We start from the raw sequence: 27,285 nt of genomic DNA on the forward strand, positions 1-27,285 counted from the left end.
ACAGAGCCCAACACAGGGCTTGAACTCACAAACCACAAGATCATGACCTGAGCCAAAGTCAGACACTTAACTGACTGAGCCACCCAGGCACCCCAAGCTGAAATTATTTAACAAGGTTAGACTGGTCGAGAAAATGAAAAAGAAGTATCTGTTAGAGCTTTGATCTTAAGAAATTTATGCATCACATACCTCAGTCCAAAATATGGCTGAAAGAACAACTTTAAATGACGCAAGTTTTAAAAATAAGACTAAATAACCAAAATCAACAATTTACTAAAATGATGAATAAAATGTTAAATGGGGAAAAGAGCAATTGTCAACAATAAGTTACCAGTAAAAATATACCAAAGTAAGCAACAGAGAAGGAGGGTGGGAGCAGTATCAGAACATGAAGATAAGTTAACAAATAATTTATATGTCTTTAACATGCAAGAAGAGGCATATCAACCAAATACAAAGTGTAGGTATTACATGGATCCCAATTCAAAAATCCAATTTAAGTAAAAGACACCTTGAGACAATAGAGGACATTTAAATACAAGCTGGGTAACAGATGATATTGAGGAATTAGTTTACTTTTGTTAAATTTATTAAGAATTGCCATATGTTTTTCGAGGGCACCTAGGTGGCTCAGTCAGTTAAGTGTCTGACTTCGGCTCAGGTCATGATCTCACAGTTCCTGGGTTCAAGCTTCACATAAGGTTCTGTGCAGACAGCTCAGAGCCTGGAGCCTACTTCAGATTCTGTGTCTCCCTCTCTCTCTGCCCCTCCCCTGCTCGTGAGCAGGCTGTCTCTCTCTATCTCAAAAATAAAAACAAACATTAAAAAAAAAAAAAAAAAGAAGGGCTGGGGCGCATGGGTGGCTCAGTTGGTTGAGCATCCGACTTAGGCTCAGGTCATGACCTCACATTTCGTAAGTTCTAGCTCCCCATCAGGCTCGCTGCTATCAGCCTGTCAGCACAAAGCCTGCTTTGGATCCTCTGTCCCCTCTCTCTGCCCCTCCCCTGCTTGCAGTCTCCCAAAAACTAAATAAATATAAAAAAAAAAAAAAAAAAAAGAAGGGCTATATATTTTCAAGTCCTTATCAATTAGATTTGCTTTCTGAAATATCATTGGGTAAAATAGCATAATCCAGAAATGAGGACAGATAGATAAAACAAAACTGGAAAAATGCTGATAATATTTGAAGCTGGATGAAGAAGTCATTATGGGAGTTCATTATGCAGTTCTTTGACTTTTGTGCATATTTGAAAATTAAAAGTTTTTAAAATTAGCATATTTATTGGGCATCTACTACTAAGTATCAGTCACTGCCTAGGTATGAGACACAAAGATAAAATGGCCCCAAGAAAGAAATACAATAAAGCAAGAGTTTTTAACCTAAGGTTCACCCTGGCAAATATCCATGACGAAGTCAAAGGTAGTGCTATTACTACTGTGCTTTATTGCCTATATTCATAATTAAAAGAAATATTGAATTTCAGTCTGGGGTCAATGAAAATGATGATGTAATTTTTTCCTAGCCAAGCTGCAGACCCTCTGAATTCTATCCATGAACCTCCAAGAGTGACATCATTCTGCAAATATTCATTAAATACCTACAAGGCAGCAGTCACTGCTAAGCACTGGGGATGCAAAGGTGAGGAGAATACCATCTTTCAACTACACAAATTAAAACAGTGTGGCATTATCACCAAAAAGACAGCGCAGTGGAACAAAAGTTTGTAACATACCTAAGTATTTGTATAAATTTAACATATGATTAAAATTGGCAATTTCAAAACAGTGGCGAAAGAATGGATTCCTTAAAAAATGACATTAGGTCATTGGGAAAAAATTAAGTTAGCAGAGTAGTTGAGGACATGGGCTCTAGGGCTCAACTATCTGAACTTGACTCCTATCTTTGCAACTTACTAGCTGAGCAACCTTCAGCAAGTCAATTTACAGTGATACTAACAGTGCTTATAGCACAGGTTTGTTGAAAGTTTAAATGAGTCAGTATAAGTGAAGCAAGTGCCTAGCATATAATATGCACTCAAAAAATTAGCTATCATTAGTAGTATGATTTTGTAACAGAATAAGTTCCAGATTGAGTAAAGATTTAAATGCACAAAATGACATTACAAAAGAAGTAGAAAAATATATAATGGATATTTATCTAATATTCCCTCAGGAAGATCATTCTAAGAATGACACCACAGGTTAAAAAAACATATTTAAAAGACTAATAAATTTGGAGTGGCTGGGTGGCTCAGTCAGTTAAGCATTTGACTCTTCATTCCAGCTCAGGTCATGATCTCATGATTCATGAAATCAAGCCCTGCATCAGGCTCACAGCACAGAGCCTGCTTGGGATTCTCTTTTTCCCTCTTTCTCCGTCCTTCTTCCATGCATGCATGCTTGCATGCGTGCACTCTCTCTCCCTCTCTCTCTCTCAAAATAAATAAATAAACTTTAAACAATAATAAAAGACTAATACATTTCACTACATTAAATTATTTAAAATGTTTATATTTAGAAACAAATTAAAGTTAGATAAATGACAAAATGAGGGATATATATGTAGTATATATGACTTAATATCCTTAATATTAAAAACATTGATAAAATCAGTACAAATACATGAACATATAAATCACATAAGAAATATAAATTATATAATATAAATTAAATGGTATTAAGCATATGAGAAAATACTCAACCTCAGTAGCAATCAAAGAGATGCAAATTAAAACAGTAATGCAAAACCATTCTTATCTTATCAGATTTACAAAATACCATTTTCCTTCTTTTTAGTTTCGCAGAGACAGCTGAAAACATGCACTCTTACCCTAGCAGAAGTGTACCCAGGGTAAAGACTTTTTGGAAAGTGATTTGGCTAAGTGTATCAAAAGTCCTTAAAAATGTTCATCTCTTTCATCTACATCTACAAATGTATCCTCCAAAAATAATCAGGGAACTGCACTAAAATATAGGCATAAGGATGTTCAACAGTGTTTTTATAACAACAAAAAGTGGGGGGGGGAACTAAATGTAAATAACAAAGTAGATATTTAGTATTTTGTGAATGAATGTTTATTTTGTGAATGAATGACAGTGTTGGTATATATTTTGGTATATATGTAAACAATGGTCATCTCTATATAATGGGTTTTGGGGTTTTTTTGTTGTTTCTGTTTTCTAATTTTTCTGGAGAAAATATGAATTACCTGTGTAAAACTGGGGGGGGGGGTGCCCCATCCATGGGCTCTTGAAAATGATAAGTAGAGGAGAAAGACATGTAAATAAGTAACCAACTATAATAATCATGCCTCCAGAGAACAGAGAAGGGCTTGATTCTGCCTAGAACTGAGTTTTTAAGGATGAATTTGCCAGGGAATGAAGTAGAAGGCCAAGAGAATATCAGGCACAAAAAAATGAAAGGGAAAAAGAGCCTATTGTGTTTGTACACTACATGCATGGCAGGAAGGGCAGGCTACGTGCAAAGGACCTGAAGTAAAAGCCAGATGACAAACATATTTGAATGTCACATTAAGTGAGTTTAGAATTACTCTGTCAAAGATATAGAACAAGAAGAATCAATAAAGGGTTTTTATGATTCATTTACACAAAGATCAAGAAAAAGCAAAATGGAGATACACAAGTGGTTAGCAGTAGATACAAACTTCCAGTTACAAGACAAATAAGCACTATGCACGTAACATACATGATGACCATAGCTAACACCGCTATATGACATACAGGAAAGCTGCTAAGAGAGTACATCCTAAGAGTTCTCATCACAAGGATAAATTTTTTTCTTTATTCTGTCCTTCTTTCTTTTCTTTTTATTATATCTATACAAGATGAATGTTAGCTGAACCTACTGTGATAATCATTTCATGATACATGAAAATCAAATCATCATGTTGTACACCTTAGTTTTATGCAGCGATGTATAGCAATTATTTCTCAATAAAACTGGAAAAAAGAATTCTATTTTAAGTATTTGTAAAGATTTGAAAAGAAAAAAGGCAAAACAAATGGTAATAAAAGAGTGGTTAGGGGTAGGAATGCACATTCTACCTCAAAAGAGACATAAAGCTGGAAATGTTCTATATCTTGATCTGAGAGTGGTTACACGGGTGACTACAAATGCTGAAAGCCAGTAAGTTATATGTTTAATATTTGTGCCCTTTACTGTATGTTATTCCTCATAAAAAAGGAAAGGGTTTTTAGAAAGGAACTATGATAATTAAACTACTTTAGAAAGATCACTCTTGGGAGCAGCCTGAGAGACTGACTGAAAAACATCCACGGGCAGGCATTCTGAGACATTAAGGATGCATTCCACAAAAAAGATGGTCAAATCTTTAACTGAGTTGGAGGCAAGACAGTGAGGAGGACTCTTGGGAAATGTAACTGACAAGACTTCGAGTATGATTACTGAGAAAAAAGGAGAAATCAGAGATGACTCTGATATCAATAAAGGAGCTCATGAATACAGAAGAAAGACAGCTTTATAGAGATAGGTACTAAACTAAACAGGGAAATTTTGAGAGGCCTGCAGATCATCCAGCTGTCCAACAGCAATAATTATACACACTAAATTACATGCCAGGTCATCTAAGTACTGTACATATATTAATTCATTTGTCTTCACAAAGACCTTAGGAGGTAGGCACTATTTTTACCCCCATTTTACAGATGAGGAAACTGAAGCACGGAGAGGTTAAGTGACTTGTCCAGGATCACATATAATGAGTGGTATAAAAAGGATTTGAGGGGTGCCAGGGTGGCTCAGTTAGTTAAGCATCCAACTCTTGATTTCGCTTCAGGTCATGATCTTATGGTTGGTCATGAGATGGAGCGCCAGTTCAGCACTAGGTGTGGAGCCTGCTTAAGATTCTCTCTCTCCCCTCCTCCCTCGGCCCCTCCCTCACTCATGCACTTGCATGCACGTGCTCTTTCTCACTCTCCCTTTCTCCCTCTCTTTTTGCCCCTCCCCACTTGCACTGTCTCTGTCTCTCTCAAAATAAATAAATAAGCAAAAAAAAAAAAAAAAACAAAAGGAAATAGTTGAAGCCCTGAAGATAGCTGAGATCCCACAGGAAGAGGGTACCAAAATTAAGAATAAAATATGCTTCTCAGTGTTGTTGCAGACATGAATAAAGCAGAGCAAACCCCAACAGACAATGTACAAACTGGCTCCAGATACCAAGCAAAGGAGGGGAAAACAACCTCACTCCAATTGGCAATTCAAAGCCTCGATGAAACACTCTTCTGCATCCATCTTCTTTTGCCTCTCTTCTGTTGAGCAGCTGCCTTTCCAAATGATGGGAAAATTTAGCATGATTGCCTCCCTCTCATTTGTGTCATTCACTCTATAAAAACAAGGCAACATGCCCCTCCTGGCATCTCCACAAAGAGCCAGTGAAGCAGGCCAAAGTGAAGAGCCTGAGAAATACCGAATGCTGCATACTGTGTGTCCAACTGTAGGCAAAGCAACTTTCAGAGGAAGGAGGAAAGTTCCCATGGAGAAGCCTCTTCTTTGAGATTACACAGACAGAAGAGATTCTCTGGGAAAGATTTCAAACTTTATTGAAAGTTTCATCAGAGAAGTGCTGCCCTTAATGGAACTTCCCCAATTTAATGCAAAGGAGCTAATTTTGATTTCTCTTAAATTTAAAGATAGGCTTGGAGAACAGTGGCAAGGGGGACAGGGGAGGACCTAGTGTGAGCAGAACAAGTGAAGAGGGATGCACTACTGCTGAAACCCCCTCCTCTTGGGCTAGGAATCCCAGGAAACTTAACAGCTGCCAGATCTACCTGGTATATTCCAGGTGACCAGTTGAGGACCCTCACTAATCCTTGTTCACCTTCAAAACTGCCTCAACATTCATCATATTGCTTCTTATATAGTAAACGTTCAACAAGTGACTGCAAGTGTAAGTGAACAGTCTGAACTAACTGAGGGTTTATGGACGAGCTATATAATGTTGGGGGCTAAACTGAATGTGAAATAGAGCCAAATGTTAATATCTTATTAATAACATTTGATGCAGCATGATCAAAAGATTAAAGTCCCAATACTAAGCACAGTATTAGGTGTTTAACAGGTCCTGCTCAATAAGTATTTGTTGAATGTTAAATGCTCCAGGATTTTTTTGCAACCCAAACTCTCAGATCCAGTATGAGATATTATTTAAAGGTCTGTGTTCTCACTTACATGCTGACTTTTAAAGTTTTCCCTTAGAGATGGAAAAAGATTCCTGAGGATGGAAAAACTTTTAAAGTATCATACCCCGTGCCAATTCACTGGCTTGGTAGGGGTTGTATTAGTCTATACTCATCAGTTCCAGTTGAAAACTTATGTGGACTACATGAGTAGGCCCGAGCTTCAACACAACCAATCCATCCAAAGCATTTGTGGGCCCAGGAGCCTGGTTCTTACTCCCACTGACCTCTTGTGTCCAAGGAGAAGGAGGGAAGGAAGGAAGGAAGGAAGGAAGGAAGGAAGGAAGGAAGGAAGGAAGGAAGGAAGGAAGGAAGGAAGGAAGGAAGGAAGGAAGGAAGGAAGGAAGGAAGGAAGAAAGAAAGAAAGAAAGAAAGAAAGAAAGAAAGAAAGAAAGAAAGAAAGAAAGAAAGAAAGAAAGAAATGGTGCCAGGCTGAGGAACCTGGATGCCTGACTCCCCAGCCACAGTGCAGTACCTGTGACAGAGAGGTCCAGACTCTCTTTTGGAAGCTGCTCTCATTCACTGCCCATCTGCTCCTTCTGCCCCTGCCCATGCTCTCCACGATGATCTTCACATGGAGGACAGTGTTATCTTCTATCCCTACTTTACTAACCTGACCTGGGTTTCTTAAGAGGGATTACCATCGAGACACTGAAATTTCATTTACAACATATATGGAATTAAATAAAGTAAAATACTGGTTCTCCAGCCTTATTGCTCCCAAACTCTCTTAGAAATCAGGGTACACACCTTTTGTCAGAGAATTACATATCATCTTCAAAAAATACACAATTTCTAAAAACAAGAACAAAACAAAACTGAAATGTTACTACTCCCCAAACTACACTGATATCTGGATTATTATAATGGCTTCCTAACTCCTACAAGGCTCCAACTTATTCTTCAATTATAATCCATTTTCTATATTACATTATTTGTCACCTTCACTGAAGAGAAAATACAGAACAATATTTAAAGTATTTTCACATGTCTCCCTGTCATTCCAAATTTAAACTCTTCAAGATAACATTCAAGATTCTCCACGATCTGGGGCCTGGCTGGCTCAGTCAGTAGAGCCATGCAACTCGATCTCAGGATCATTACTTCAAGCCCCACACTGGGTGTAGAGATTACTTAAAAATAAAATATTAGGGGTGCCTGGATGGCTCAGTCAGTTAAGAGTCTGACTCTTGATTTCTGCTCAGGTCATGATCTCACGGTTCATGAGATCGGCCATTTCAGGCTCTGAGTGGAGCCTGCTTGAGAGTCCCTCTCTCCTCTCTCTCTGCCCCTTCCCTGCTCGCACACACACTCTCTCTCAAAATAAATAAACATTTAAAAAAAATAATCCTCCAGGATCTGGTCTTACACAGCTTCTACAGCCTACTATATCTCCCATGGATCTCTTTCATTAACTCACTGATTCAATTAACATGGCCTAATTTCCATCCCAATTTCTATCCCACAGAAGCCAACATCTTTTCTGCCTCTGAGCCTTTGCTCATGCTATTCCTAGTCACTTCCCACCCCTCAAAGCTCCTCCTTCATTCTGAAGGAAGCACTGTATAGAGGAAAGAGAACTGACCTAGGAATCAAAATAGCTGGATTCCAGACATGGTTCTAACAAAACCATGTGTGCCTTTGGGCAAGTTCTTGTCTCTCTGGGCTCAGTTTCCCCATTTATAACCAAGAAGCTTGAACTAGATCATCTTAAGAGTCCTTCCAGCTTTAAATAACAAAACCAACAACAAACCAACCAAACTCAATCTCGCCTTGAAAGCCTACAAGTCCTCCACAAATTTCTCTAAGGACTTCAGTCCACACTATTCTCTCCCTTCTCTGAACTCCTGTGTGGAATCCAAAATAAATCAAATTGTGCATTTGTTCAACTCAGATATTCTGAGCATTTTTTTGGCCAGATATTATGGTAAAGCCTTGGTAATAAATATAAAAGCAAGTAAGACCCAGACTTGTATGTATCACCTGCATATCCTTTTCCCCTCTACTATTTTTATCCAAGTGAAGTCATGTTAAACATGAACATCAAATGAAAATGACACCACTTACTCATTTAACAAATATTTAAAGAAAACTTTCCACATACTGTTCTAAAAAGTAAGGATACCAGTAAACAGATGGACCAACTCCCTAATCCCACGAAGTTTATTTATTTGTGAAAGCAAACAGGAAAAACACACAAATACATAATATAATTTTAGAAAGAAAAACAAAGGAAGGATTAAAGATTCACTAAGAGAAGTTTGCATAGGATGGTCAGGGACAGCCTCCTCGAGGAGATGCATTTGAGCTGACACCTAAATGAGGGAGGGTACAAACTAGCAATATTCAAGAAGAATATCCCAGGTACAAGGCAAAGGCTCTGAGACAGAAGAGATGGGGAGGATGGTGGACAGCAGGTGGGAAGACTAGAGGCTAGAGCACTTAAGGACTTGGGCAGTAAATCTGAACTATAAATATGAGGGCTAAAGTAGGGGACACACATAATACTTTGGTTGCTATGTGGAGAAGAGACTATAAAGGGACAGCAGAAGAGCTGGGACCAGTTAGAGGCTATACAGAACCAGTTACAGGCTTGGCATTCAGTGTGTAACTGTCTAGGTTCACATCCTGGCTCTTCATCTTTTGAGCTGTGTGATCTCAAGAAAGTTCATTTCTCTGTATGCTCACTTATGGATAGGTCATGTAAATTTCAAAACAAAAATCAATGTAATGTACTATGCTTTTTCCTAAAGAAAAAAAATCTTTAAGAAATGATGTGGATTATAAAATATTCTCAGTACCATTCCATCATCCAACCATCAGGCCCATCTGAGCAGACACAGTCACAATGGCCAAAGCAGTCACACTACCTGCCATGCCATTTTCCCTTCTGACTTTGTGTATACATTTTCTGACCCTCTTTCCTGGAAGTTTGTCTGGGTGTAAAAGCCTCTCATACTGGCAACATGTCACACTCAGCACCCCTGCCCCCGATCCCCATAGCCCTAAAAATTTCTAGACACCAAAGCCAGAATATTTCTTAAAAAAAAAACAAAACAGCATCACAGCCTAGGTAAAAAAGAGGGAAAGAATGGAAACAACCCAAATACATATCCAGGGAATCATCTAGGAGTGTCCATCCCGTCAGTGTACAGAAGTCACAGTGCTTTCACCTAGTTACTATGAGGGTTCATAAAATAACCTCAAGTAGTAAACGTTTTCAATGGAATGGAGGTCTAAGTCAATGAGGGAAAAAAAGAGTTATAACTTTTTCATTTCTTTACTCGATTTCCACAGAACTACATGCCCTTCTGGTTTTCTTCCCTGTCCCATCCACCCATTTCCCTACACCCACAGCCCTAGTAACCTGTCAGGGCCAGCTCTTCTTTTTTTGAAGATTTTATTTTTAAGTAATCTCTGCATCCAACATGGGGCTCAAACTCACAACCCCAAGATTAAGAGTCGCATGTTCCACCAACTAAGCCAGGCAGGCACCTCTTGATGTGGTTTCAACCAAGTCTGAGCCTTATACCCTGAGATCTACCCCTGGCCTCCCAGGGACCAATAACAGTGACAAATACATGGGAACTAAGTAGGCAACTTGTATGTGGGCAGGGCTAGGCACATGATACAGCTCTCAAATTGGCTTTCTTGCTTTTATCTAAATCAGTAATAAACAAAAACTGATAAATGTTATTTTACCAATACCTTTCAGCAAAGCTATTTCAAACTAATTCTAACCACTAAGCTACTCATGGGGATTTTTTAAATGGTCCATCTGAAATAAGACACAAAGTGGCCTCTGCCCATCTCCCATGACTCTACTATATCACTTGCTATATAAACGTTTTGGTCCTAAATACTATTCTAATTTAAGACAGTGACCTGTCAAAACACAGATATGGAAAAAAATAGCAAAACAAAACCCTTGGAACTGATTTTTTTATTAATTTGATATTAAGGACTCAAATGAACACTTTGACCTTAAATCCCATTTTTCCATGATTTCCCTAACCCTATAGAACACTAAATATTCATCTGTAAGCTGGCTTTTCTTCATCTCTAGTACAGATTCTACTGTCCATTGAAAAACAAAAGCTTTGGCTTCCCTCCCATACTAGTAAAACATTTTAAGAGAATTTCCATTCCCCTTGGGTCCCAGTGTGAGAATCACTCTGGTCTGTGTAGAAGCCCTTTGGATCCAAGCACCTAGAATCTATCCTTGGCAAAACAGACCTTCAGGAAAACCCTCTCCAGGTAGTTCTCACTACCAACCACTGGGTATTTTCTACTGCAGTGGATATTATGCTAAGTGAAGTTCCTGGTAATAGAAAATGTAATCTAACACAACTGGTAGCAAAAATAATTAACCGGGCCCTGTTCACTCACTAGAAAATATACCCCACATGCTCAGCCTCCTTGTCAAGGGTCATCACAGCACCTAGAAGAGAGGGCAGAATGATATAAGCATGGCCACTTCCCAACAGCAGCATTCAAATCAAGAGATATCCAACACCCATATCCAAAAATAATTTCTAACTTTTTAGCTTTACCCATTCACTGATTCATCAAACACCTAATATGATGTTCACTAAAAAAAAAAAAAAAAAAAAAAAGTAGTAAGAGAACAAACAGATGCTTAAAAAGGACTAACCCAGTGCTTTTTCCACAGCAGATATTCAATAAATGGTGAACACAAGTAAGGGTGTATGAATGACAATAATACAGACCAGTGTCTGATAAAACATCCCAACACAAGGATACCTTGGTTAGAGGCACTTGCCACTCCACTCCAACTAGCCTTCAGGATAAAAAGAATAGGGAGAAGGGTAGGGGGAAAATCCACAAATACCTAGATTCAAACTTGTTCTTAGTTAAATTAACATCCAAGATCCCAATTTCACACCAAAGAAAGACAAAAAGCCACTAACATTTATACTTGTCTACTCAAAGTAGTTTCCAGAGCACTGACAATCAGGGTTCCCAACATATTCTAATCACTATGACCTTTATCACAAAATGTCCATTAAAAAGAGTTTTATTTCTTATGCTATTAACAAAGTGTTAAGTAGATTCTTTCTATCATATTTGCTTGGGTATCCTAAGTTCTGGTTTAAACAAATGACTCCCACACTTCTAGAAGGGACTCAGTTGGGATAGTCTGTTACTTTTAGTGTAATCTTATAAAGGCTGGATTCTTTTTAAGCTCTTAAAGGGGACTTAGGCAAAATTCTTTTGATATTTTTTTAGAAGATCATCTTCAGTATTTACATATGTTACACAATTATTCATGCCGATAGGAAGAAAAAGCACATTTCATTTCCAAAAGGCTCCCTTCACTGAAACCTGTAATTGCTTACATATCTGATATTGACTTCCTGCATAAAACAAAAAACAAAGCAACAAGTATAATCATGGGTCTAAAAAGAGAGTTGTATAAAGAAAAATACAGAGTGCTCAGCTTGTTTAGCCAGACAAAGAGAAAGAAAGGATGAGTCCAGAGAGGCAATCTGCACATTTGGTAGCTGCCACTGGGGCCCAGGAAAGACAACTCGTTCCCTCTGTGAACATTTGTGTGTTGAAGAAGGATGGGAAAACCGTGAAAGCAAGAAACATGAAAAGAAAACTCAGGCTAATAACAAGGAGATAATCTGTGATTATCAGTCTGGAAAGCTCAGAAAATGTTTCTTAGAGAGGTTGTGAAATCTCTTGAGAGACAGCAAATCACTTGAGAGAGATTAAGTATATTTGGAGGCAGAGTGAGTTAAAATAGTCAAATGGTTGTACTATACAGGAGATTATATCTGAGAACCAAAAGGATACCCCAGTCCTATTTTTCTAAAGCTTTCAGCTACCTTAGAAAATCTAAATCACTCCTTTAATAAATGATAAAAATAACAAATGCTTACCAAATATAAAAACATTAACAACTGTGTGAGTAAGCAATGAACCAAAAATGCAACCAAACATCTCTGACATTTAACTAAGAGCACTGTCCAACGTAACTCCTCATCAGGGAAATACAAATCAAAACCACACTGAGATACCACCTCACGCCAGTCAGAGTAGCTAAAATGAACAAATCAGGAGACTACAGACGCTGGAGAGGATGTGGAGAAATGGGAACCCTCTTGCACTGTTGGTGGGAATGCAAACTGGTGCAGCCACTCTGGAAAACAGTGTGCAGGTTCCTCAAAAAATTGGAAATAGATCTACCCTATGACCCAGCAATAGCACTGCTAGGAATTTACCCAAGGGATACAGGAGTGCTGATGCATAGGGGCACTTGTACCCCAATGTTTATAGCAGTACTTTCAGCAATAGCCAAATTATGGAAAGAGCCTAAATGTCCATCAACTGATGAATGGATAAAGACGTTGTGGTTTATATATACAATGGAATACTACTTGGCAATAAGAAGGAATGAAATATGGCCTTTTGTAGCAATGTAGATGGAACTGGAGAGTGTTATGCTAAGTGAAATAAGTCATACAGAGAAAGACAGATACCATGTTTTCACTCTTATGTGGATCCTGAGAAACTTAACAGAAGAAGACCATGGGGGAGGGGAAGGGGAAAAAAAAAAGTTAGGGAGGGAAGCAAACCACAAGAGACTCTTAAAAACTGAGACTAAACTGAGGGGTGGGAGGGAGGGGAAAGTGGGTGATGGGCATTGAGGAGGGCACCTGTTGGGATGAGCACTGGGTGTTGTATGGAAACCAATTTGACATTAAATTTCATATAAAAAAAAGACCTTTATAGTGGAAAAAAATAATAAAATAAATAAATAAATAAGAGCATTGCCAAAGTCACTATTTGAAACCTCAATTCTCAAAACTTAAGAGCATTCTCACAGAAACTCCTACCAAAAGATCACCAACAATGAGGCTTGCCATTCTCTAGAGGAAATTCCAGCTGATTTTCCTTTCTGATCTATAACTACAGGCTACAGATGAAACAAAATGGCTTTCAGGTGACACAAGATAACAAACTACAAGAAGGAACCAAGGGACTAATCAGGGCATGAACTCTGTCTGATGCTAGAGCATTACCCTCACCTAGAAGAACCAGAAAAACTGAGCTAAGAAATCCCTCTGATATCAAACTCCAGACACTTCTAAACAAAAGTGGCAAAGCTGGAACTTGAACCCATATCTTTCGAGTCTAAATCCCCTATGCTGAGAAGTCACATTCCTCTGAGATCCAAAACCCAAACTGAGTCGTCCTGATACGATCAGAGACGCTCGTGAGAATTTTACCTATCAAAGCCCTATCAATGGGGTAAGCAAGCTCTCCAGTTAGAGGCTCTTTAAGGTAAAAATGGGTATAGAGAACTGAGATCCTATGTTGGGTTTACATTTTTTATTTTACACAAAACTATGGTTGACTCTAACATTAATTAAAATAAAAATCCTTGGGGCGCCTGAGTGGCTCAGTCAGTTAAGCATCCAACTCTTGATTTTGGCTCAGGTCATGATCTCACAGTCCTTAGATTGAGCCCCATGTCTGGCTCTGCGCTGACTGTGGAGCCTGCTTAAGATTCTCTCTCTCCCTCTCCCTCTGTCCCTCCCCTGCTTGCACATGCACAAGCTCTTGCTCTCAAAAATAAATATATAGGGGCGCCTGGGTGGCGCAGTCGGTTAAGCGTCCGACTTCAGCCAGGTCACGATCTCGTGCTCCGTGAGTTCGAGCCCCGCGTCAGGCTCTGGGCTGATGGCTCGGAGCCTGTTTCCGATTCTGTGTCTCCCTCTCTCTCTGCCCCTCCCCCGTTCATGCTCTGTCTCTCTCTGTCCCAAAAATAAATAAAAAACGTTGAAAAAAAAAAAATTAAAAAAAAAAATAATAAATATATAAACAAACAAACAAATAATAAAAATTCTCTAGCTGACCAACTTGATTTTCTGCCTTTTTTGGGCACAACTCCCCCACTACCTGGTATCCCTTGCCTAAAAACCAATTCTTTAGAGTACTGACAAGTTCAGAGAAAAAGGCCTAGATGTCGCACAAGGAAGAACCAGTTGCACTAGACTGTATTCAAAGTGGGAGACAATTCTAATAAAATGGCTCCACCCACTGCTGCCCTTCCTGAGCCCATTATCTGCAGAGAATCAAAGGGTCTAGCTATAAACTTGGGTATTCAAAGGCCCCCTAAGCTCTCTAGGTGTATATATGAACACAACTTACTGGTAAGAAATGTAGAGGGGTAGGAAGAGCTCTGCACATCTCTAAATCCTGGCTTTCCTATCCCTTTGAAATTCCCACACAGTAACTTTGCAAAGGTATGCTATTGTTCCTCCATGACAAAAAAGTGAAATAAAGTGCATTTTCTCTTAACTGGTTTTATTAAGAAACGGAATCTCAATTCATTTTTACCTTGGCAATACCAAATTTTAAAATTCAGCATTTTTAGGAAACAAGGAAATGTTGGGGGGAAAGGACACCTCAACTTAAATGAGATCTTTAGAGCAGAAGCCCTGGTTTGGGAGCTCAACTTTCCTACTTAGTAAAGGCTCTTAAACAAATTACAACATTGATCTCTGTCCTAGGGTAATTATAAAAACAAACAAACAAACAAACAAAACAAAACAAAAAACTTTCACCAAAGCATTGCAACACATGTGGGAAATACAAAGGACAAACCATGTTGCCCCACATACACATTCCAGTTCAATGTTTGCCCGGTCAGATCCAGCTCTTTTCTAGATCCCCAGCAGCCCTGTGGTCAGTGCAACAAAGTCTTACCCAGTGAACCAAGCTACTGGAGAGGCCAGGAATTTAAACATCCAGGTATATTTCCTACATTCACATTTTTTTTTAACCTCCTTTATTAAGAACTACATCTTGCACCTTACCTGTGATGAGCAAGTTACAAATCCTGTACCCTGATGTCACATTAATCTTCAAAAATGGCTTTGCCCATCACTCCTTTTCTCAAAAATCTTTAAAGCCAGACCATGCATATAGGATAAAGTTGCAACTCCTGAGCCAGAATTCAAGCTGACCAGTCTGCTTCAACTGAACTTCCCACTGCCCATTGTGGAAGGCAGCTGTGGAGGCACAAACTTTAGAGGTAGACAACCAAGAGTTAGAATTCCAGCTCTACCACTCACTACCTGTGTGATCTTCAGCAAGTTACTTATATTTCAGCTCTTCTCTTTGTAAAACAAGAATTCCCTCTCTTTAAGACAAGAGTAACAACACCTACTTCGTATCACTAGAAGATGAAAGAGTGAGTGTGGCATGTGGCACCGAGTAAGATGCTCAGTAAGCATCACATTTCTCCCCAGCTCCAATCCAAATGATCTACTGTCTCTCTTCTTGGAAACTCTCCCTAGCAACTCTCCACCAGGTTTAGAGCCATGCTTTGCTTCAAGGCCTAATTGAAATCCCTTCTCTTCCTTAAAGGCACTCTGGTTCATAATCATATTCTCCTCTGAGCTTCTATAATTAATTCTTATATTCTAAGCCAATGGATCTAAAATTTTTATTCTTCTCTTATGTGTCACTCCTCTTTCCCCAATGAATCCACAAACCCAAGAGCAAAGTTTTTACTAATTATCAGCCAGTCACTAAGTGTTCCATAAAAAATACTTTGAAGATAACACCACTTCCCATATGCACTTGAACAAATCACCCCCATATCTTAGGGAGTTTTTCCAAGGGTAATAGTTACCGGATAAATGAAAAGGACGCTTGTATCTACGTAGTCACAGTGGAACTCTCAGACAAGCCAGCAGAGTCCAGGAAGCCTTTACTTCACTCCATGCATTCAACAGGCTCTTCTTAAGCTCCTTCTTTGTGCGGTCCTTAATTCAGCACGGGAGACAGACTATGAGCAATTTGGTTTCTACCTTTGATCAGCTTTCTGAAATCTAGACTATTTCAGGTTCTTTAGAAACCTGTCTCTGAAAAATCTCATCAGTGAAGGGATTCACCTTCTGAAAATACTACTTGGGGGAAAAAAGTAACACAGTCACTTGAGTTTTAATCTTGTGGCCCTATCCCAAGATGGCCAGTTGAAGTGTGCGCATATAAAAGATAACTCAAAACTGTCCTGGAGCTGAGATAATGACCTCTTTCCCATTCCCAAGACCCTGCTGCCCAAACAAGAGAAACACCTGCATGGGATAAAACCAAGAGCTAGACTAAGGCAGCATTAAAACAAATTCTCTCAGTTAGTGAAGTTGTTTTATTCATGTCCAAGTAACTGTAAACTACATTCGTATAAAGATCCCAGGAAAATGCAATAATCCTTAGAAACACTTGAAAATGTTCAGTCTCTTAAATTCTACTAAATTACTAAATTCTTGGATAAGGTAGCACAAACATTGGCTAGTCTTGAGTCACTTAAAAAATACATCTTTAATACTTAGTGCATTTCAGGTGAAGGACAAAAAAGGAAAGCTAATCATTCACCAATACTTGCAGTTTAATTTGTTAAAGTCATAGAGTACAAAGTTAATTTTCCTTTGTTTGAGTTCCGTGTGTGTGTGTGTGTGTGTGTGTGTGTGTGTGTGTGCGCGCGCGCGCGCGCGCGCGCGTCCCTCAAGGAGCCTGCATACAACCACCACAGCTGCAGGTTAGGGCTCAACAGCCACAGCAGAGCAGCTTGGCGAGTCCAACCAAGCGGTTGGGACCAACCGGCGGCTGCACGCGAAACCCACTCACAGGCCCGCCGGGACTGCCCGCAGTCTCCTCTGCGCACCGCAGCTCTGCACTTCCCCAGATCCCTGGTCTCCCTGCTCCCCACCCCCAACTGCGTGGCCCCAGCCCTCCGGAAAGGCTGCCCCGACCCACCGCCCAGAGGGCAGTCCCCACCAGCCCCGCCGAGCTGCCCCCCTCCGCCCTGCTCTTCTGCGCCTGCAGAGGCCCCCGAGTGTGGGCGCCCGGCGCGAATACTCACAGAGCTGAAACTTGGCCGGGGCTAGGAGCGGTGAATAGCGGGAAAAGGGCTAGGGCTGCAGCGGCGGGCAGGGCGCGGCAGAGCGGAACCGGCGCCCCTCCTGCCCGCCAGCCGCGGGAGCCAGGGCACGGGCACCCCACCCCCTCCCGAGGGAAGACGGGCTGGGAAAGCCAGGGCGGCGGCCGGACGCTCTTACCTCTTGAGTTCTCCAGCCAGGCTGGGCGCTCGCACTGATGGGGGCTTGTCTGGAGCCGCGCAGCCCGGAGGAGGAGCCGCTCCGGGAGAGAGGGCGGTGGTCGGGCAGGCATCCGCGCCCGGGGCTGCGGCCGGCTGGGCTAGGGGGAGAGAGATGGGAGGGAGCACAGATTTGAGTGGAGGGGGGCGTGGAGGAGGTGTGCCTCCACCCGAGACAGAGAGGGTGGGCTGCTGAGCCCGGTGGCGGGGTGTGCTCCAAGGCACTGGAGGGAACAAGAAAACCCGCGCTGAGAGTGTGGAGCTTGGGGGGGGGGGGGGGGGGGGAGGGTGTGCTGGGGTTGGGAAAATGGAGGTGGGGGGCAGGATGAAGAGTTGGCCCACAAACCGGACGGCCCTCACCTCGGCACCATCCGAACAAGAATTGTCTGGGTCTGGAGCAAAACACAAGGGGATCTGAAACTTTATGTCATTTTCTCATACACACGTGACCCCCCTGCAGTCCAGATGGTTTCAATCACTGGAGGAAAAAAGCGGCTCTGCTGGTATGCATGAAAAGCCGGAGCTGGGAGAGTCTGGGAAAAGCTGCCTGTACAGCTTGTCTGCCTTCAAACAAACCGATGAGCTCTTTCCGTTCTTCCAGCCCTTGGCCTGGGGCAGCCCTGCAAAACCCAAAAAGACATTACAAGAAGCTACGTTTGGTACTGCCAACAGTGGCAGAGGAACTCTGAAAGCAGTAGGGTTCCAAGGAGTTTGATCTGAACCAAAAGTTCCAAGGGCATTCTGAGATTTTGTTTTAAATACTCCATGTGGCTTACAAAACCCAAAACTAGAATAGGGTGTCATTAAATAAGCAATGGAATACTAGCAGTGAGAATCTGTGATTTATTAGTGGAATTCTGAAAGACATTGTTAACTCAGTGTGACAATCCACTTGGAAAAGAATCATGCAAACCACTTAAAATCCAAACCCACACATACTTGGTGGGATGTTAGGAACCCATGTTACCCAATTTCTCATCCCATAAATCACTATAAATAGACTTTGATATTGGAATGCACAAATCTGACTTTCACAAACCTAGTTATAGCTTGAAGGAGCAAATGTATATGAATGAAGATAAACAGGCTATAAAGGCCAAGACATGTTTCAAAGCCCAGGCCAATTCAATTGTCACATGTCTGAAAGAGGGATTTATTCAGCTCAGAAATAATGGTGGGGTGGGGGTGGGGGTGGGGGCAGGGAGGCACCTGGGTGGCTCAGTAGGTTGAGCATTAGACTCTTGATTTCAGCTCAGGTCATGATCTCAAAGATGTGAGGATCAAGCCCAGAGTCTGGCTCTGCGCTGAGCATTAAGCCTGGTTAGAATTCTCCCTCTCCTTCTGCCCTTCCCCTACTCGCTCACATTCTCTCTTGCTCAAAAATAATAATAATGGGGACTTTAAGATACATCCTAAAAACAATTTAACTTGTTCATGATCAAACAGAAATAGTGGCAAGAATCAAACCGATAAAGTCTATTGTTCCTTTGCCCAAAAAGGATATTAATATAAATCACTGGCACGAACTCTTTATCTTGTGCCAGAGGATACATTTGGCCTTTCTAGCAGAAGGCCTTATACACAGAGTAACACAGTTGTCTGTGTGTGAAAAATATATCAGCTCTTGGTAAAGTGAATTGATTCTACATTAAGAAAACCCAAGGTTTCCATTGTTGAGGCACACTGGAAAATACAGATGACAACCTGAAACTAGGCAAATCAAAACAAGTTTTACTCCAAATTCAAAATCTAGCAATGAGTTTCTCCTCTAGTTTAGTGAAGTACTTGAACCCTTCAGGAGACCAAGGCCATATATGGATGGACTTAGCCTTCTCCAATCTTCAGTCTCAAATTAGGGTGGTTCTACACTCCAAAAGCAACAAGAGAATTCATGTAGAAGAATCCTTAGGGGACACAAGCCACAGAATGCAATAACACTCCAGGCAGATGCCACCTGCAGCTCCTTATGCTGTATAAGGAAGTTCTTAAGTTTCTCACTTGCAAGACTATTAAAACTTCTACTTATTAAAGTCCTTTCTTATGAATGACAACTGTAAAGAAAGCCATCCCAAAAGAAAGCATCAAGATTTTCTTTATTCAGACCCAGGACAGTAACTGTTTTCATCTCCAAGAGCTGCCGCTGCTGCCTCCTATGTGTACTAAAGCAATGTAAGAGGGCAATAATGAGATACAAATAGTTCTTTTTTTTTTTTTTTTTGCCAATGCTATTGCAAATTATGCATTGAGCTTTTCTAATTCTTAAGAAAAACCTTAATTAGATCTGCTCTTTCAGAAAGAAAATTAACATCCCTTAAGTTTTTTAAATACAGCCTAAATATAGTCTTGAGTCTAAACTCCACTGATGTCAGTCTCAGTCAGTTAACACTGGCCAAAATTTTATTAGAGACACTGACAACTGAAATGTTTCTAATACTAATTTAAAAGGTGCTAATTAAGTAATTTACATTAATCTAATGTCCACATCACACGACAAAACTAAGGGAGATGTAAGCTCGAGGACTGGGACCAAGTCTATCTTTGCTAATAATTACATTGTTATGTGCCTAGCACAGTACCCAGCATGAAATATGTGCACAATAAGTACATGGTGTTTGAGTAAATGAAAAATGAATAAAACCACTCCCCATAAGGTGACAATCCTGTAGAGGCATGTGACTTGTAAACAACTGAATGAAATCACAGCTTTAGGAAGGATACTAGCAACAGAAAAGAGGAAGAGGTAATTAGCATTAGCTGGCTTTGGGCTTTATTCACAAATAAGAAGAGTTTACAAAGGAATTTGGTATATTTGGTGCCTAATTTAGGGATCTCACAGATACACTTTCTCAAGTCCCCATTATTCAGTCCCCTCAACACAGAGCCAAGACAAGATTTGAGCATAAACATCCTGGCTCTAATTTGGATAGTATGAATACTGTTCCTTTCATCCTCTCAAATACATCGCCTCCACCCCCAAGCCATTTCCTCTGTACTGTCTTCTGTCAGTCTAATGAAAGTTTCCTAATCTTTAGAAGCAGTAGCTTTGCTTCTCTTTGTGTGGAGAAATACAATACACTCTGATTACATGCTTATATTCCATACAGATGCCTGGCAACACATCTTATAGCTAAGAGTCTGTTTAATATTTTAACTTTGAGAGACTTATGATTCAACTATTTTGTTATATACCAAAATAGCACTTGACATCACAGAGATGGGCTTTACTTCCTTTTGCTATTTTAAATCCTGCACTTAAACATGGTGAGTGGCTTGGGTTTTCTGGTTCATAGATTTTGCTTTGGAGTGTTTTTTTTTTCTTCGAGGGACAAAGGGATTAAGATTTTTGAGGAAGTCTTCCAGGTTTGCAGGTCTAGTACTCATGAAGCAGTTACTTCCTCCTACATACTCTGCTTACAATATTATATGTGGTCTTAATTAAAGGGGGAATTGGGGTCTTATTATGCTTCATGATCCAAATAACCAGGTTTCTCTAAGGCAGGCAACTGGGCAAGAAGGTTGGCCCAGATGACCTACCTTTAGGTTTTCTAGGGCATGCTTTTCTACATATCATTTCCTTCTTTAAATTTTTAATAAAAATTTTATGTTTTGTTTTAAATAACTAAACTTAAATGGTAAATATTAAAATCACTCTAAATAATTACTAATTATTAAAAATTAGTAATAATTTTTAATCACTCTAAATAATTACTAATTATTAATCCATAACCTCAACAAGTACTATTTAATCCAATTCTTTTTCCATTCCCCCTACATTTGAGTAGAACCTCATTTCTAAAGCACCCAATATTCACCCTTGAACTTTTTCCATAAGCTTTAAGACTTAGGGCCAGTTTCAATATAAAACAACTCTGATCTGTAATCTCCAGAAGCCCAGCATGCCTCAGGAGTAGCTATCAAGGTCATCCCTCTGGCTTTTTACTTTCCTCTTTTCCAAGACCCTCAAAAGGCGAACGGGACTTATATTCACACAGTTGAAATGTCAGTAGTAAGAATCCTTATGACGAATTTTTGCAATCAGTAAAGCATAATAGCATGTACTACAACACTAGTTCCTAAAGCTGAGAGCCCTTCAGAATCATCTAAGAAGCTTGTCAGAAATACAGTTTCTGGCTATAGTCCCAGACCTACTGAATTAGAATCTCCAAGGTTAAGAAACACTACACTAAATTAATTGTAAGATCTTTGTCAGTTCTACATAGGCCAATTTTCCCTTAGAGGAAAGCCCCTCTATCACCACACACTCACACAGGCTTCCCAAAAGAAATCAAGCAAGACATTATATGAATTGAAACATAATATAGCTCTTTTCTTCCCAATAAGCAACTTCCTTAGTCACAATTGCCTTTACAGCCTACCTCTGAAAGAAAAAAAAATCCTTAAACTGATGTTTAAAAAAAGTATATTCCTACTAAACAAAGTTTAACAAGATTTCAAAACAGATCATTGAGGACTCAGCATGTTTTGTTAAACAAACAATAGCACGAATAGGTCACTGAAACTATTGATTATATTTCTATCTTTGGTAATCAAGTAAGATAATCCGTAACTGACCTAATGTATATTCTGTTAAAAGCTACTTAGTTTTTAAAATTGTAGAGGATAAGTGGGGCACCGGGGTGATGGCAGGGGGGAGGCCTCAATTGTTTAAGTATCCGACTTAGGCTCAGATCATGATCTCACGGTTCATGGGTTCGAGCCCCGCGTCAGGCTCTGCGCTGACAGCTCAGAGCCTGGAGACTGTTTCAGATTCTGTGTCTCCCTCTCTCTCTGCCCCTCCTCCACTTGTGCGTGCTCTCTCTCTCTCTCTCTCTCTCAAAAAAATAAACAAACATTAAAAATTTTTTTTTAATTGTAGGGTATAAGAAACACAGAACCCAAAATTGTGTGTAAACATTTTTTCATTGTGACTTTAAAATATATATATATATATATATATATTTATATATATATATTTATATATGTATATGTATACGTATATGTAAGATATATACCTGGTTGAAAACTTAAAAAACAGTATAAAAGGATATTTGGAGAAAGAGAAGTCTTCCTTCCTACTCCTGTTCTCCAGCTTCCCTCTCTTCAGGCAATCACTGTAGTTTCTTGTATATGTTTCCAGAGATATTCAAAGGGAACAAAAAATTATTTATTGTGTATAACGCATTTTTGGGAGAAGAAGTCCAAAGCCTATAATGGATTATCAAAGAGGTTCAAGATCTCAAAAAAGATAGGAATCCCCATTCTAGAGCAAAGCTAAGGGTTCACGCTCTATTTCAGTCCACTGGAAGGATTAGCAGAATTGCAACCTTCATTTTACTTATGAGCGTTACTACGCACAACTCCAGACTACAAAATAGCTTCAGCGACCAATGTTGGTTAACATGCAGATGTGGTTATAAAATGCCACATCTCTTTGTAAATAACTTCCTCATTTTTATGTTTTTCTTAAGCCCTCCAATAAATAGTTCCTTCTGTTACTGTGTTAATAGACTGACAGTGAAAATCTGTACAAAAACTTCTGGCATATACATACCCTCACAACCTGAAATTTTTCTTTTGTAATAAGAGAAAGATTCTATTTATATCTACACAGAATTTAAGGGGGAAAATTGACTTAGTATACTCTTGGTAGATATAATTAACATAAGTTACAAGGTTATTAATAAAGATCTTAAGAACCTTATGTTTTAAGATATACATTATTTTTGTCAAGATGGTAAATCTCATTTGGATTTAAGTGGTTATTACTTTCATAAGTGTTATAATTGGGATTTTAACATAAAGCTACAAATAAGCTATTAGTTTGTTAAAGTACTTAAGGGCTAACTGAACAGTTTCCCTTATCCCCTTTTTCAGAACAGAATCTGTTTCCTTGCCTGAATACCATGTAGTACTTTTCACTCTCCCCTTCCTAAGTGTATGAGAGATATAGTACATAAAATCAAGTTTCTTTTCCTATAATCAGCTTACAAAAAGGTTTAGTCTGACCTAGGTCCATTTATTTTTTGCTCTGTAATGCTATTTGGGGTTTTATTCCAAATACCAGGCTATTTACTCTTTACTTAAAGAAAGTGTTAGGACTGTTTGACTGATGAGGCTGGGCAGGCTAGACCTGGGAGAGAATAAAGAATAAGATGAGATACTGGATGCTCTTTAGATGGACAGGAAACAAGAAAAAGCTCAGAAAAGCTCACGAAGACTGAAAGGTCTCCTCACTCGTATGTCTTGCTGAATGGTCCTTTTTATTCTCTCAGGGGCTTAAAGATAATTTTTAATTGGAAGAAATTAAAGTCTAAAAATTTACTGATTTGAAACACTGGTTATCAATTTTTGTTCCAATGGTATCAGTTTTAGATCTAATCAAAATATCCCTAGATTGAAGAATGATTTATCTCTGTCACTAAGCTCACTAAACTTTGCCCCAAAAGCATCCCCGAAATAAGAATTGTGAGAATGTGATCTCTTCTAGTAATTTTCCATATTACTTGAAAAAAAAAAAAATGAACCTACAGCAAATGAGAAAAAAAATAGCTATAGCTATTTACTTCTTTATTCACTCAACAAACATTTATTAAACACCTGCAAAAAACTGTCTTTGACATCAATGGAGCATAAAAGAGATAAGTCATATAAGAAAATCTAAAATCTAGTGAGGAAGGTACATATTAACAATATATCAGAATAAAATATGTGGTATAAAAGAGATAAAGAGGAGAAAAAAGAGGAATTTGCAGTAGTAGACTTTCCTCCCAAAAACCGATGGAAAGAGGGTCGGAACTGAATCTTAAGTAATTGTTACAATTTCTTTTCAATAAATAGAAAAGAGGAGGAGATAATTCAAAACCACAGGAATTGCCTGAGCTGTGAACTACTAACTTTAAGAACAATGACTGCTCTTTATTTGACTAAAGTAACAGAGGCTAAAAAGGCAGATTAGTGGAAAACAGTTTGGTGGTTCCTCAACAAGTTAAACATAGAATAACCATATGACCCCACAATTTCAGTCCTAGGTATAAACTGCAAGGAATGAAAACAGGTGTTCAAATTAATTGTGCATGAATTTTCATAGCACTATTCACAATAACCAAAAGGTAGAAACAACCCAAGTGTCCATCAACAGATGAATTGATAAACAAAATGTGGTATATTCATATACTGAAATATTACTTGGCCACAAAAAGGAATGAGGTGCTGAAACATCCTAGAATGTGGATGAACTTGGATAACATTATGTAAGTGAAAGAAGCCAGACACAAAAGGCCACATATTGTATTATTCCATTTATATGTACTATCCAAAACAGGTAAATCCAAGAGACAAAAAGAAGATTAGTGGTTGGCAGGGGCTGGAGGGAGGGAGAAATAAGTATGGGGTCTCCATTAGGAGTGATGAAAATGTTTTGGAACTAAACAGAAGTGACTGTTGGACAGCATCGTGAATGCAATTAATGCCATTGAATTCTGCATTTCAAATGGTTAATTTTTATGAAGTTGTATGAAGTCCAACTTAACCTTAAAAAAAAAAATAGGGAGATAGGGGTCTGTGGTAGACACAACAAATGTTTACTAATATCCTGCCCAGTCCCCAGAAGTCTATATGTTCCATTCACCCTACAATTAGGTAGGGCCATATGACTTTCTAGCCAACAGGTTGTGAGCAGAAATGACTCATATCACCTCCAGGCCAAAATTTCTAAGAATGAGTGAGAGGGGAACCTGGCTGGCTCAGTTAGTAGAGCATGCAACTCTTGATCTTGGGGTCATAAATTCAAGCCCCATGTTGGATGTTGAGCCTACCGAAAAGAAAAGAAAAGAAAAGAAAAGAAAAGAAAAGAAAAGAAAAGAAAAGAAAAGAAAAGAAAAGAAAAGAAAAGAAAAGAAAAGAAAAGAAAAAAAAAGAAAAGGAATGAGTAAGAGATGTGCATGCCTCTCTTCTCTAACCACACAGATCCAAAGCCATGTGAGACAATGGGGCAGAATGGGTCACTGAATAAAGTAGTACCTCCCTATTGACCCATGCTGGACATGTTATATGAGTAAGAAATAGACTTTTTTTGAGAGACAGAGGCAGAGACAGAGAGAGACAGTGAGTGACAACAGGGGAGGGGCACAGGGAGACAGAATCCCAAGCAGGCTCCATGCTCAGCATGGATCTCACAACTGCAAGATCATGACCTGAGCCAAAATCAAGAGTCAAATGCTTAACTGACTGAGCCACCCAGGTGCCCAAGAAATAGACTTTTATTGTCTTAAGCCACTGAAATTTCAGGGGTTGCTATTGCAGCATAGGCTAAACCTACTCTGACTGACACAGGGTCAGACCTAGGAAGGCTAAAAAAGCAGTACTAAGAAATTTGAATTTTATTCTGAAGGGCATGAAGAAACAATGTTTTTGAGGAAAAGAGTAACATGATGTGCATTTCAGGAATATAATTATGGATGCAATGTGCTGAGTAAATTAGAAACAAAGATAGTCTTCAACCTTGGTGCACATCAGAAATCACCTGAGAACTGTAGTCCTCTTCCAATTCCTTTATATTTCTTTACAGAATAAAATATGTGTCCTCAGGGGGAAAAATCATCTGAGGAGTTTATAAAAATGCAATGCTGTAGTCCAGGATATGTCTAGAGACTCTGATGCAGAATCTCTAGAGGTAGGGTCTAGGCAGTTATAATTGAAAAAAAACTCTATGGGAGATTCTAGACTACAGGTTAGAGTCAAGGAAAAGATGTCTAGCTCAGAGATGACCAAAATTACATGCTTAGTGGATTCAAACAGTATAATAGAATAACTATTTTCTTAACAAATGGAATAAGTGCTTAGAGAGCTTCTGTTAAAATAGTTGTGAAAAAGTTACTCACATTACCATTTGTATAGTCATAGTTATGACTTTGAAAATGTAAACATCAGTAAGATGGGGGTGACAGTTTGTATGTGTCTACCCTATTGTTAAGTGTAATCTACCCCAACATCTCTGTTAGCTTGAGAAACATGGCTGATACACTCAAGTCAGAGGACAGAGCTGCCCTCAGTCTCCTGGAAGGCCAACCTCTTCCCAGCACTCACATCTATCTTATTTCCTCCTTTCTTTCCTCTTTTCTTTTCTTGCAGAATAACTAGCATTCCATTCGGTCTTTAGTTCCTTCCTCCCAAGTATCTAAGTCATCAGCCAACCTTCAAGTCATCAAGACTTAAAGAGCCAAGATTTAAGGGCTCAAGAAGTCTGGGTTACAGATGCATTGGAAGCTGTCACTCTAACCTCTGTGTGTGTGTGTGTGTGTGTGTGTGTGTGTGTGTGTGTGTGTGTGATTTTTACTACCAATTGTAATTTTTTAAGAGTCTCAGCTTTCCAGCATACAGATCTAATACCATGAGGAAATTGATCCTTTACCAACCAAAATTCAGTTTGTGTTATAAAAACAAATCTTCAGAGCATCTCAGGAAAAAGTGATCTCTGATAAAGAGCATTGAAGTTGACTGACAAAAAGTACCTTTATGATTTCTGAAAACCTACTGAAAGATGCAAAAGAAACTGACAGGCTTCACTACAAACTGCCTCACCGTACTGAATACTGCTCAACAATCCTTTTTTCATTATTCCTAGTGATTAAGATTCTTTTCTTGCTTTTCACAACAACGGTCCCAAGTTTGTATATTTTCAAAACTTCTAACCAATTACTGTTAGCAGGCAACCTTGCCCTCATCGCTGAAAAAGCAGAGGTGTATTTTCCTTGACATTCCTCTACTATGTCAAAATGCATCTGCTTGCCTCCCTATCTCTTATCTCAGAAGCATGCCTATTCCTTTTGAAGAATAACTCTACTATGTTGGATCTTTTGTTTCCTGCATCTCATGTCTTCCTCTTTCTTTTTCGATCCCTGTTGTAGTTTCTGAGAAAGGGTACATAGGAGGTA

The 27,285-nt window shown here is 39.3% G+C and overlaps 1 protein-coding gene across 5 annotated transcripts in view; it reads right to left on the reverse strand.

Moving 5' to 3' along the window:
• Nucleotides 1–27,285, reverse strand: part of DENND2B (DENN domain containing 2B) — a 177,917-nt gene that overhangs the window by 139,091 nt on the left and 11,541 nt on the right. For 4 of the 5 annotated variants that reach the window (XM_042957454.1, XM_042957449.1, XM_042957451.1 and 1 more), the window contains exons 3-6: nt 17,714–17,973; nt 17,316–17,454; nt 15,890–16,022; nt 10,606–10,657 (exon numbers count right to left, since the gene is read on the reverse strand). The gene's annotated coding sequence lies outside the window, so the exon portion shown is untranslated. The remainder of the gene's footprint in view (nt 1–10,605; nt 10,658–15,889; nt 16,023–17,315; nt 17,455–17,713; nt 17,974–27,285) is intronic. The other variant, XM_042957450.1, reaches the window with a different exon arrangement.

This window comes from Panthera tigris, chromosome D1 (assembly GCF_018350195.1).
Source record: "Panthera tigris isolate Pti1 chromosome D1, P.tigris_Pti1_mat1.1, whole genome shotgun sequence".
Taxonomy (NCBI): Eukaryota; Metazoa; Chordata; class Mammalia; order Carnivora; family Felidae; genus Panthera; species Panthera tigris.